Raw genomic sequence first — 13,204 nt, 5'->3', positions numbered from 1 at the left:
GGCCATAATGTTCCCCATCTAAATCTCAGTTTCAATATGTTTAAAATATAGAGAATTATCCTAATTCTCTAAGGCCCCTTCCAACTTTATCACTATTGCTTGGTAGAAATAATAGATTGTGATATGCATCTACATAAGCAATAGCAAAAAGTCCAATAGCCCAAAGAATCTAGAAAATGGCTAAGTACTACGTTTTACAAAGAAATTAGGAGCTGTACTAAGAGTTCCTGCCATCAGTTGGAAGGCTTCTATTGTTAATTCTCACAACAGGTCATTTTTGTCCATCTTCTTTCAATGTACATGCCTGATAGGTTTTTAATTGAAGTCGGCTTTCCCACAAAAAATTATTGATGGTAATATTAATAATAACTAAATATTTTAAGTGCTTACTGTCAGACACTGTACTAAGGTGTGTGACTTGCATGATCTCATTTAATCCTCTCAACACTGTAAGGGAGGAGCTATTATCTTCCACATTTTGTGGATGAGAACATTTAGGTTTAGAAAAATTTTGCCCAATGTTACACTTCATTTCAGGCCTGCCTTCCTTCCACATTTATGACCCTGATATATTACAGTGAACTACTTCAGTGTAACACTTGTGTCATACTTACTATTTATCAAGTGTTTACTATGTGTGAGGAGGTGGGCTAAGAGTTTATAAATTAAGGTAACATTTTGGAACAGGGATCGGAAGACAGATTTTGGACTCATGATTCTTAAGAACATTCTGGGCATTGGTGCTGTTTAAAAATAAAAGGAATGAACTGAAGAGATCACGAGTTCCCTGCTCCTTAGATGTGTTCTCCTCACATCTCCTAACACGGATGATACTTAGAGAAGTTTCAAGAAAGTGTGAATCATTGTGCTGAGGAAAGAGCGTTCACATGGGCAACCTGTGAGCTTTCTTGCATTCTAAGCTCCTATGAAAATGCTGAGGTTGGCTCTTCAAGACATGGTCTAGGGGGGAAAAATAACTCTTAGACCTATCAGAAAACCTGTCAAGGAACATGGAGTATTAACAGGGTTAGCCATGCAATCACATGACTTTTTTCTTGCCCAGACTGTAAATCAATAGAATTAATAAAATGGATTTGAGCCTAGCCTCTCACTGAGAGAAGGAGTATAATTTATCACACATGTGAATTGTGCAATGGATAGGCCCCCTGTAGCTCAAGTCAAGGATTGATCTTTGCTGCTTTGCAATGCAAACCTCAGTTCTATTATTCCTTTTGCAACCTGATTTTCCCTGAGTGTCAGATAAAACCAAGTGCTTCAGTGTATGTCTTCAGCCAAGGAAAAGATCATGGCGTAAAACCAAATAGTTCTCTGGCTGCTAAATTTCTACCACAGGTTTGGATATTCCAGAAGAAACAATAAACATTGCTTCTCCTTAGTTTGTTCTTGGACTCTTTGTCTTTTTTTTTTTTTTTAGTACAGTAGGTGGACCTGCAACAAGGCATTTTCTCATCTTGAAAGGATGTAAACAGGACTTCTGATATTCTTGAGTTTGTATAATCTTAAATGGGCGCAAGCTTTGAATATGTGAATGAGCATGGGATTATATGTGACCTGTTTGAATGACCAAATGAGACTAAACTAGGGCCCAAAAATTAATATTTAGTATTTCTATTAGACAAGCTGACATTGATTCTTCTCACAAAGTCCAACCACCTTAGGTATAGATAGGACAAGTGAGGAACAAGTGGAGGGAGTTACTTTTCCAAAGTTACATGACTATAGCACCATAATTGGGACTAGAGGGACTGACCATGCAGTGCACATTCACCCAAGGCTCTTTTCAATATTCTCACACTCCTGCATCAAGTCCCGCTCTACCGTGACCAAGTCAACTGTGGATGGAGCTGGGCAGTGACTTGCCTTCATGAGCACTGAGATGGGTGTGGAAGTGGCAGGTTTCTCAGCCCCTAGGCTCAGAGCTGGATGATGTGTATGGTTAATTTGTGATAACTTCTTGGGAGATTTTGAGGCTCCATGCTGCTTCTTTAGCCAACCAGTGTAGGATCAGGCAGAGCCTGAAGCAATTACTCACTGATGTAGGGAAGGTTCTCATTTAAGTACGCGGGCACACAGCTGAGGAGGGAACAGTTTCTCCAAGCATGAATTTTCATGTGGAATTTTTCTTCTGAAAGAGAGTGAGGGAGAGGTTTGTATGTGTATCTAGCAGGAGAAGGGGTGAAGAGAAGGGATTGGCTCTAGGTAGATGCTGTAGAAACTGTTTGCCCAAAGTTCTCTAGGAGACAATGAACACTAGCATCCTTTCTTGGAACTGAAGTGGTGTGGAAAAAATGAGGTAGTTTCCTTAGCATCTACAAGGACCTCATTATCTCTTTACTTAACTGGCAGCTTGAGAATGCAGCTTTGGGAGTCCTAAGAAAATAGGCTTAAAAATCTCAGTCAAGGACTGGGCAGCTGTGGCAGAGAAAAGTGTCACATGACCCTCAAGGAGCTTTGTGGGAAAACTACATTGATAGAAACATTTATGAAGTCACCTGAGCTACCCATGTGGGAATGGTGATGGGGAGAGGAAAATTTTGTAGGGGGATTGATTCCTGCATCACATTGGTGGGGTGCAAGAGCTTGAGAAATATGTGTTATTAAGGTTAAGAAATAGTGAAAAACTTAAACATGGAGGACTAAAAGTATTGCCCTCCTCTCATTTCACTTTTTTCATTTTCCCTATTCTTTTGGAATTTCTCCTTTTCAGGAATGTTCTTGATGTCCATTGACTTTTAAATCTATAATTAAATGGCTATGGAGAGGAAAACTACATGATATGATTTGCCATCCACTCTAAGCCTTTTGGTTTATGATCTGCTTGCCTTTAAACATTTTTAAATTACATTTCATTGCTATCTACAAATTGCAAATCTCTATAATAGATGCTGCAAAGCACACAGCCATGAATGAGATAAGGTCCCAGGGCTGCAGGAGCTAACAACACTAGAAATGACAGAGAAGACATATTCATAGCTCCTGCCACAGAAGGCTGCTTGTGATAAGTGGCTTGAGTGTTACAAAGGAAGTATTTTAGAAATTGAGGCAGGAAGAAGCATATCTTGCAGGTGATAGCAAGGGGGACTTGACTGGAATTTTTCTTAAAATCCAGGCAGTAAGATTTATTTTCATTGAAATAAAAATACTTTAATTAAATTAAGTGCACATAAATCTTTAATAATAACAGAATGTTTATTTTTATAGTGACATTTGTTCAATAATCTCTAAAATAATACGTTGATTGTCTTCTGACTTGAACACTTCTGGTAGATGGGTGTTGTCAGTATGCCCTTACTAGATCCCAAGTCACTAGCACTAAATGCAGTTTGACCAGAGGATTTGTTCCCTGCTATTCCATGTAGAGCTGTTGAGGTTTGAACAAGCCCAGCAAATAGCCCCCTCTTGTCCATCTGGGTTCTGAACCAAGGGGAGTGTAAGAATCTACAATAATAAGAGAAACCAAGATGGTGGCATAGGCAAACACCTGAACTTGCTGCCTCGCACAACAACTTCAAAACTACAACTAAAATACAAAACGGACATCATCCAGAACAACAGGAAGGCTGGCTAAGTGGAAATTCTACAACTAGAAGGGAAGAGAAAAGCACACTGAGACTCAGAGGAGCTGTGGAAGTAAAGTGCAGAGGTACGGAGGTGCGAGTGCAGAGAGGGCTGGCAACTGAGTACGTGGCTGTCTTGTTCAATCAGGAGGGAGATACAAGATCCTGACTGCTCTGAACTCCAGTTCTGGGTGAGACTCTGGGGACCCAGGCTAATACTGGGAGAAACTGGACTGTCTGGAATTGGGCGGAACTCGAGGGTGGCTTTCCCTCAGAGGTGCTTGCAGCGATTACCAAGGGACACTGTGACCCGGGGGTCTCTTAGGGTAGAGCTGATGGGAAGCCATTGCTGTTTGCCCTGAGACTCTGCCCCATCCAAGCTGTGCGCAGAGGCTTTTGCATATGAATGGCCTGGTCCTTTGAAATCTAAACTTACCTAACAAACTGCAGCTGAGTCAGAGAGACCCAGAACAACCAAAAGAAGGCCCAAGGCCCCACAGCAGCTTGCATTGCTTCACAGCTGGGCCTCATCTGGGCACCTCCAAAACCCAAACAAAGAAGAAAAATCTGCAGATCTCTCTGAAGCTCCTGCTAGGTGGCCTCAGGCAGAGGCTAAAGTAACACCTCCTTGGAGATCCAAGAGCCAGTGTACCCAGGGGTCAGAGTGGGACCATCAGATTACAACTCCTCAGATCCATAAGGGACACACTCAGGGGCAGACTCAGTGAGCACCAAAGCCCCAATGAAGCAAGACTTGCCTCATAAGGGTGTCTCCAGCACAGAAGTTCTCCCATCGTAGACACAGCTGGTCCTCATAGCCAATTGGCTTGGAGGTCAATTCCTCCCAGTGATACCAACAACAATCAAGGCTTAACTACAACAAGGCTGTGCACACAGTCCACAAAGGGGTGCACCAAAAGTGTCCACCTCAGGTAACTGGGGAGGCTGAGCTACTGAGCCCTATAGGACACTGAGCACACAAAACCACTCTGTCAACTCAGGGAAGCAGCCAAAATGCAGAGACAAAGAAACAGGTCACAAATGAAAGAAATGGAGGAAAGCAAATGACTGGATATAGAGTTCAAAACCATGGTTATAAGGTTTTTCAAGAATTTTCTAGAAAAGGCTGATAAATTTAGTGAGACCCTAGAGGATATGAAAAAGGACCAAGTAGAAATTAAGCATATACTGACTGAAATAAAAAATAATATATAGAGATCCAACAGCAGACTAGAGGATCACAAGAATCAAGTCAAAGATTTGAAATAAAAAGAAGCAAAAAATACCCAACCGGAAAAGCAAAAAGAAAAAAAAATCCAAAAATATGAAGGTAGTGTAAAAAGCCTCTGGGACAACTTCAAGTGTACCAACATCAGAATTATGGGGGTGCCAGAAGAAGAGAGAGAGCAAGATACTGAAAACATATTTGAAGAAATAATGACAGAAAACTTCCCCCACCTGCTGAAAAAAATAGACTTATAACTCTAGGAAGCACAGAGAACCCCAAACAAAAGGAATCTGAAGAGGACCACACCAAGACACATCATAATTAAAATGCCAAGAGCAAAAGACAAAGAGAGAATATTAAAAGCAGCAAGAGAAAAACCATTAGTTACATACAAGGGAGCACCCATACGATTGTCAGCTAATTTCTTGGCAGAAACTATGCATGCCAGAAGGGAGTGGCAAGAAATATTCAAAGTGATGAATAGCAAGAACCTACAACTAAGATTACTCTACCCAGCAAAGCTATCATTCAGTATTGAAGGTCAGATAAAGAGCTTCACAAATAAGAAAAAGCTAAAGGAGTTCATCACCACCAAACCAGTATTATATGAAATGCTGAAAGGTATTCTTTAAGAAGAGGAAGAAGAAGAAAGGGTAAAGATAAAAATTATGAACAACAAATACATATCTATCAACAAGTGAATCTAAAAATCAAGTGAATAAAAAATCTGATAAACAGAATAAACTGGTGAATATAATAGAATCAGGGGCATAGAAAGGGAGTGGACTGACAATTCTCGGGGGGAAAGGGATGTGGAGGGTGCGGGAAGAGACTGGACAAAAATCGTACACCTATGGATGAGGACAGTGGTGGGGGGGTAAGGGGAGAGGGTGGCGTGGGAACGGGGTGGAGGGGAGCTATGGGGGGAAAAAAGAGGAACAACTGTAATAATCTGAACAATAAAGATTTATTTAAAAAAAAGAATCTACAATAATAAAAGAGTAACATGCAAATTGACCATACCCTCGTAACGCCCACAAGCCAATCAGGAGTGAGTATGCAAATAAACCCAACAAAGATGGAGGGTTAATTTGTATTTGCAGGTGCCATTCCAGGTCTCTGCGCAGCGTGGAAAGGTAGAAAGGCAGCTCCAGGCCAGAGTGAAAAGGTGGCTCCAGCCAGAGCGAAGGCGGTGTTGGCAGCCAGGGGAAGGAAGGCCCATTCTTGCACAAATCTTCATGCATTGCGCCTCTAGTTAAGAATAAGGTAGGCAGGAGGCCAACATATTTTATTTCAAGGAAGCTGATGCCAGAGGATATAGTTTCTGTTTATGGGCTAACAGGTTTACTAATATTGAATTCCAGAAATAGAAAGATTTACCACATATGTCTTTGTAAAACTTAGGGCATGACATAGAGCAGAATGCATGTTTCATATGAAAAGATCAGCTGAAAGTGGAAAAGGGAGATGAAGGAGCAAGACTACGCAGATTCATTTCTTAGTCCCTACCAATTAGACACATCCCCTCTCCTCTACAGTGAGGAGCAAGACAGACGCAGAGTGAGGACTTGGCTGCTATGGCCATGAAGCATATGGAAGGAATGGTGTAGAAGAAGCATTTTCCACTCCCAGTCCTCACATAGTGGTCCTGAGAAACAGGTGAAGTCTACTTGAAAGCACCAGCCACAGATTGGATGAAATGCAAGGAGGAAAAAAAAAAAGAAAAGAAACTAAAGGAGTACATATTTTTATGGATTTGTTTACAATATATTTATCTTTGCATAATACCATTATTTCCCATAATGATAATTATATTATGTATAACTCTAAAGCTTTTTCTTTACTTGAAAATATAACTTTGTGATTTTTCTCATTTTACAACACTGGAACTCTCTCTCCAAGTTTATATATATATATATATATATATATATATATATATATATATACACACTAATAAAAGAGAAAGATGCAAATTGACAGTACCTTTGTGATGCCCACCAGCCAATCAGGAGTGAGTATGCAAATTAACCCAACAAAGATGGTGGGTTAATTTGCATACACAGGCGCTGAGAAGCCGGGATGCTTGCGTTGCCGCCATGGCAACGATGCAGGAGTTCTGCACAACCCCAGCCGCTCCAGGCCTCTGAGCAGCGTGGGAATGCAGAAAGGCAGCTCCGGGCAGAGCGAAGGCAGAAAGGTGGCTCCGGGCCAGAGCAAAGGCGGTGCCGGCAGCCAGGGGAAGGAAGGCCCATTCTTGCATGAATCTTCGTGCATATATATATATACATATACATATACATATACATATACATATACATATACATATACATATATATATATATATGTATATATATATATATTGCAGTTTATGAGGCACACTCTCTTTTTTTGTGAATACTTAGGTTATTCTCAAATTTTGCTATCACAAACCAAGCTATAATAAATACCTTAGTATGCACCTCTTTGTATATATATGACAGTATTCCCCAGGAGACACACAGAAGTGGGATTTTTGTTCCAATGGTATAAATATTTAAATGTAGATAGAAAACTGAGTGGGTGGGAGATCAGCAATGGTGTTTGGTCCCCAAACCACAAGCCATCCTATATTTCTACCTTTCCCTTATCCTTCAAAACCAATCTTTCCACAAGGGTTGTTGGGTCTACCTTTAAAATATAGCTAGAATCCATTCATTCTCTTCAATCTCCACCGTTAGTCTAAGCCACCACTCTCTCTTATCCGGTCTACGTAATAACTTCCAAACAGATATTCCTGTTTCTATTTTCCCCCACGTTAATATGCTCTCTCTATACTTCAGCCAGAGCAATATTTTTAAAATACTAATTTGATCATGTTACTCCTATGCTTTAAATGCCTCACTGACTTCCCATCTCAATTCAGTTGCCTGAACTTTCCAACTGTATTCCTATTGCAGAGCCTTTACCTTTTCTTTCCTCCTGCCTGGGAAGCTCTTGTCTTTTGCATGGTAGGCTCCTTTTTATTCTTTAATTTGTAGTTTAATGTCATCTTTTCATAAATGCCTTCCCTGATGCCCTCTCTGTGACAAGTAGCCCTGCCTCTCTGCCCCAGTTAATTTCTATCACATTGTTCTATTGCTTTCCCTCATAGCTCTTATCAGAATCCGAAATTGTCTTGTTTAATTATTTACTTATTTATTATCCTCTCCCTCACTTACAGTTAAGCTCTATCAAGGCAGGGAGCCTATCTTTTTCTCTGCCCAGGGAAGGCAGCAAATATTCAACAAACAGATGCCGAGTGAGTGAGGAGGCCTTTCCGGCAGAGGTAATAACTGCATGGGAAACACACTGATAGTGGAGAGCACTGGGTGAGATCAGGACAAGAGAGAATGCAGGGTAACTGAGTGAGGAGAGATGGACAGGAGATGACAAGAGAAAGGCTGGCAAGAAAGCCCCTGCCAGTTTGCAGAAGGTCTCCAATGACTGAGTTGATCCTTTGGGTCCTCTGAGCTCTCTAGCCTAGCTCCCCACCACATCACAGTATACTGCTGCCAGCAATCGATTCATGCATGAGGGCCTGACCAAAGCATCGTAGGATGTGAAAGTTGGCCCAGGGTTACATTTTTTGGAAGTAGCTCTTGGCATATCTGCTTTATATTTCACTTTCAAGAAGGATCAGCATCTCTTTGAATTCACAACTTGTTTTTCTAATTTGACTTTATTTGATCACTTTGAGTTGGAGGAACTTAATAAAATGGATTCCAATAACCTAGTGGGGCATTCTTTTTTATTTTTTTTTTAAGTCAGCAAATGTACAGATCTCCCTAACAATTAAAAAAAGGCCCACTGTGACTCTAGAACCATTAAGATATATGATAATCTAATTAAATTTCTTAGTATAATTAGTAACTTCTTTTTCCTTCAGGGATATTCATATGCTTTTCAATTACAAGCTATTTTTAGATGTTTTAAAGTATGTAATTTTCTTTGTAAAAAAAAAAAAGGCTTCATTTCCTTTTTGTTTGAACAAAACCCAACCAATCCCTTTGAATAATTTTAGGTGCCTCTTATTTACTTGGAAATATGAACTATGCCATTTAAAAATCAAGGAAGGATTTTGTCACAGCACTGGTATGTCATGGAGAAGAGGCTGCAGCCTTTGAGCTTCAGCATGTGTCTATTGTTAATAACACCAGTCATTGAGCAGGAAGCACAGGGAATCCTCACCTGAGGCCCTGGGTTCCAAATGCATCCTGAGCCTGCTGCCAAGCCTCTGGAGGGAACTCCTAATCACCCCACTCCTCATTGGAAAGAACTGCTAGAACAAACTTATTTTGTTTTGTTTTGTTGTCAAATTGGAAATCAAAAGAAAAATGTGATTTGCTTTATAGTTTATTTCTCTAGAGCACTTAACTACAACAGAGGTGCCTATCTTTATTAGATATATTAGTGAGGTTAGTATAGGAATTCTCCCCATAAAAGACAATTCTATTTTTGTTATGTGAACAAATTTTAAGCAAAACAGTTTAAAATATCAGTCTGTAATCAATTTTTATAATACATAAATTTCTGAAAGTCTAAAATTAAAGCTACGTTTTTCATTCTCATCCCAAAATTTGTTCATTGTTGTTAGTACGTCACCATTAGATTAAAGGAGCTAAAGTGGTTGTAATTGAGATGTTACTTGGTTCTTATTTTAGCCCAAAGCTAGCATATTAATAAACAGCCTATGAGTGTCCTGCTGTGGAAATAATAAACTAAATTTTCAGAATGGGCTTGTAGCCTAATAACAACTGAGACTTATGGCAGCATCATTAACTTTTCACTATCATTTAAGCCCTTTATTATGTTTTCTTTTTTTCTGTTGTTTGTAATAATCTTAAAATGTATTCATCAAGCTGAAATTTTGGAAAGGGGATTGGGAGGTCAGAAAAAAAAAGAGAAAGTAAAAGAAAGGAAAGCAAGAAAGGAGAGGGAAAGAGATATAAGGAGAGAATCCTATATAATAAAAGCCTAATATGCAAATTGACCGAACAGTGGAATGACTGGCGGAATGACCGGTCACTATGACACACACTGACTACCAGCAGGCAGATGCTCAATGCAGAAGCTGCTCCCAGCCCCCAGGCCCCAGTCAGCCAAGGCAGGTGCCAGCAGGGCCCTTCCTGATTGCCCTGCTGGTTGCCACGCAGAGGGAGGTGACCAGCAGTGGCAGTGGGGGGCGGGGCTGGTGAGCAGGTGGCACCAGGCTGGCCAACGCTGGTGCCAGTGGGGGTCCCCTAATTGCCCCAGTCGCTGGCCCTGATCGCTGGCCAGTCCTAGGGACTCTACCCAGGCATGAATTTCATGCACCAGGCCTCTAGTATAGGAATAAAAGCAATACAACAATATATTTTGTTTCATTTTTCAAGGTCCTAAACTGCCTTTTTATTTAGAATAGTAATATTAGAATTGTGGAGTTTCTTTCAAAACAATGTTTTATATTAGTTCATTAACAACTTTTAATTTTGAAATAATTATAGATGCATAGGAAATTGCAAAGATAGTATGGAGAGGTTCAGTGTACTTTAACTCAGCTTTCCCCATTGGTAACATCATAACATATATGGTACATACTAGAGGCCTGGTGCATGAAAATTTGTGCACTCAGAGCAGAGGGGGGGAGGGGGTCCCTCAGCCTGTCCTGTGCCCTCTTGCAGTCCAGGAGCCCTTGGGGGATGTCCGACTGATGGCTTAGACCCTCTCCCCTAAGCCGTCAGTCGGACATCCTTAGCACTGCTGCAGAGGCAGGAGAGGCTCCCGCCACTGCCACTGTACTTGCCAGCTCTCATTCCAGCTTGTGGCTGAGCAGCGCTCCCCCTGGGGGAGTGCACTGACCACCAGGGGGCAGCTCCAGTCCCACCCCTCATCGCCCCGCCACCACTGCTGGTCGCTGTTGCTCCCCGATCTCCGTCCCCTCCCTCTGCCCACTGGCACCTGCCTTGGCTGGCCTGCCGGCCCCGCCCCCTGCTGACCGGTTATTTTGCTGTTCAGCCAATTTGCATATTAGGCTTTTATTATATAGGATAATATATTTGATAGTATAAAATCAAAACCAGGAAGCTGACATTGGTACAATGTAAGCATATAGTTCTGTGGTATTTTATCACATGTGTAGAATGATACAACTTCAGCAATCAAGCTATGGAACTAATCTATCACCACAGTGATATCTCTCTTTCTTATTGCATCCCCACCCTCCTTTGTCACCCCACACTCCTCATACTGAACTGCTGGAAACCTTTAATCTGTTCTCTATAATTCTGTCCTTTTAAGAATGTCATATAAATGGGATCATACAGTGTATAGGGTTTTGAGATTGGTTATTTATTTTTTAAAAAAATATTTTTATTGATTTCAGAGAGGAAGGGAGAGGGAGAGATAGAAACATCAAAGATGAAAGAGAATCATTGTTTGGCTGCCTCTTGCATGCACCCCACTTCCATGTGCCAACAAAGTCAGGACCCCTAATCTAATTTACACAAACTCAATCAATTTGACAGGCATTTATTGAGAATAGAACATTTTATGTCAGAAACTGCAGCGAGTTCACTCCCTACCCTCCAGAAGCACCCAGTCGAGTGAAGGAGAAAAGCATAGCAACATATAAGATCAAACCCGCAACCCTGACATGTGCCCTGACTGGGAATCGAACTGTGACCTCCTGGTTCCTAAGTCAATGCTCAGCCATGGAGCCATATCAGTCGGTCCGAGATTGGCTATTTCTACTCAACACAATCTCCTCAAGATCCATCCTTCCTGTGTGTTCATTAACAGGTGAGTCCTTTTTATTGCTGAGCAGTGTTTCAGGAATGTGTTTAAGTAATTTGATGAAGGATAAAATGCTCTCTATTCAATAAGGCGTCATTTAGACAATTCTATGCTAAATTAGAAATTAGAAATCTTATATGATATGTCAATTACTCTTATTTAGGCTCTGATCATGCTACATAACTCTGAGAAGGGCCCTTCTCAGCACCTTCACAAAATTCCTTATGGAACCTTGTGGTAGTCTGTTTTATTTTCTTCCCCATGCCATGTCCAAGGAGAAATGGCATGCTGGCCTTCCTCTATGCTCTCACTGCATCTTGTTCCTACCTATGTGTTGCTATGCTTTTCTCCTTCACTGGACTGGGTGTTTCTGGAGGGTAGGGAGTGACCTCTCTGCAGTTTCTGACAATAAACGTTCTGTTCTGGATAAATGCCTGTCAAATTGATTGAGTTTATGTAAATTAGGTTAGGGGTCCTGACTTTGTTGGCACATGGAAGTCACATGGGGAGGTTATGTGAAAATGTGTTGCCTGGGTCTCACTCAGAGGTTCTAACTTAACTGGTGTGAGATGCAGTTAGGGCATTAGGGCTCTCAAAGCTCCCCAGGTCATTCTAATGTGCTGCCAAGATCTAGAACCACAGCCTGGGCCAAGGTCAAGAATCTCTGTATTAGATAGGATTTATTCTATATAGGAGACACTGTTAGGATGTTCTTTTTTTTAACCTATCCATTACACACACACACACACACACACATACATACACACACAGTGAAAATAAGAATTTACTTGCATTTTTAAAGAATATTTGTATTGATTTCAGAGAGGAAGGGAGAGGGAGAGAAAAATAGAAACGTCAATGATGAGAGAGAATCATTAATCGGCTGCCTCCTGCACACCCCCTACTGGGGATAGAGCCTGCAACCTGGGCATGTGCCCTCACTGGGAATCAAACTGTGACCTCCTGTTTCATAGGTCAAGACTCAATCACTGAGGCACTCCGGCCAGGCAATTTGCTTGCATTTTGACATTTTTTTTTTTTATTAAGGTATTATATGTGTACATATCTTACCATTGCCCCTCCCACCCCACTCCCATACATGCCCTCACCCCCCAATGTTTTGCATCCGTTGGTTAGTTACTCTTATATACATGCATGTAAGTCCTTCAGTTGATCTCTTATTTCCCCCACCTCAACATAACCTTACCGCTGTAATTTGACAGTCTGTTTGATGCTTTACTGCCTCTGTATCTATCTTTTTGTTCATCAGTTTATAATGTTTTTTATTATCCACAAATGAGTGAGATCATGTGGTATTTTTCTTTCATTGACTGGCTTATTTCACTTAGCATAATGTTCTCTAATTCCATCCAGGTGCCTACAAATGGTAGCAATTCCTTCTTTTTTATGGCAGCATAGTATTCCATTGTGTACCATAGTTTTCTGATCCAGTCATCTGCTGACGGGCACTTAGGCTGTTTCCAAATCTTAGCTATTGTAAATTGTGCTGCTATGAACATAGGGGTGCATATATCCTTTCTGATTGGTGTTTCTAGTTTCTTAGGATATATTCCTAGGAGTGGGATTACTGGGTCAAATGGGAGTTCCA

Source organism: Plecotus auritus, assembly GCF_963455305.1.
Source record: "Plecotus auritus genome assembly, chromosome: 2".
Lineage (NCBI taxonomy): Eukaryota > Metazoa > Chordata > Mammalia > Chiroptera > Vespertilionidae > Plecotus > Plecotus auritus.
This window is presented reverse-complemented; position numbering follows the sequence as displayed.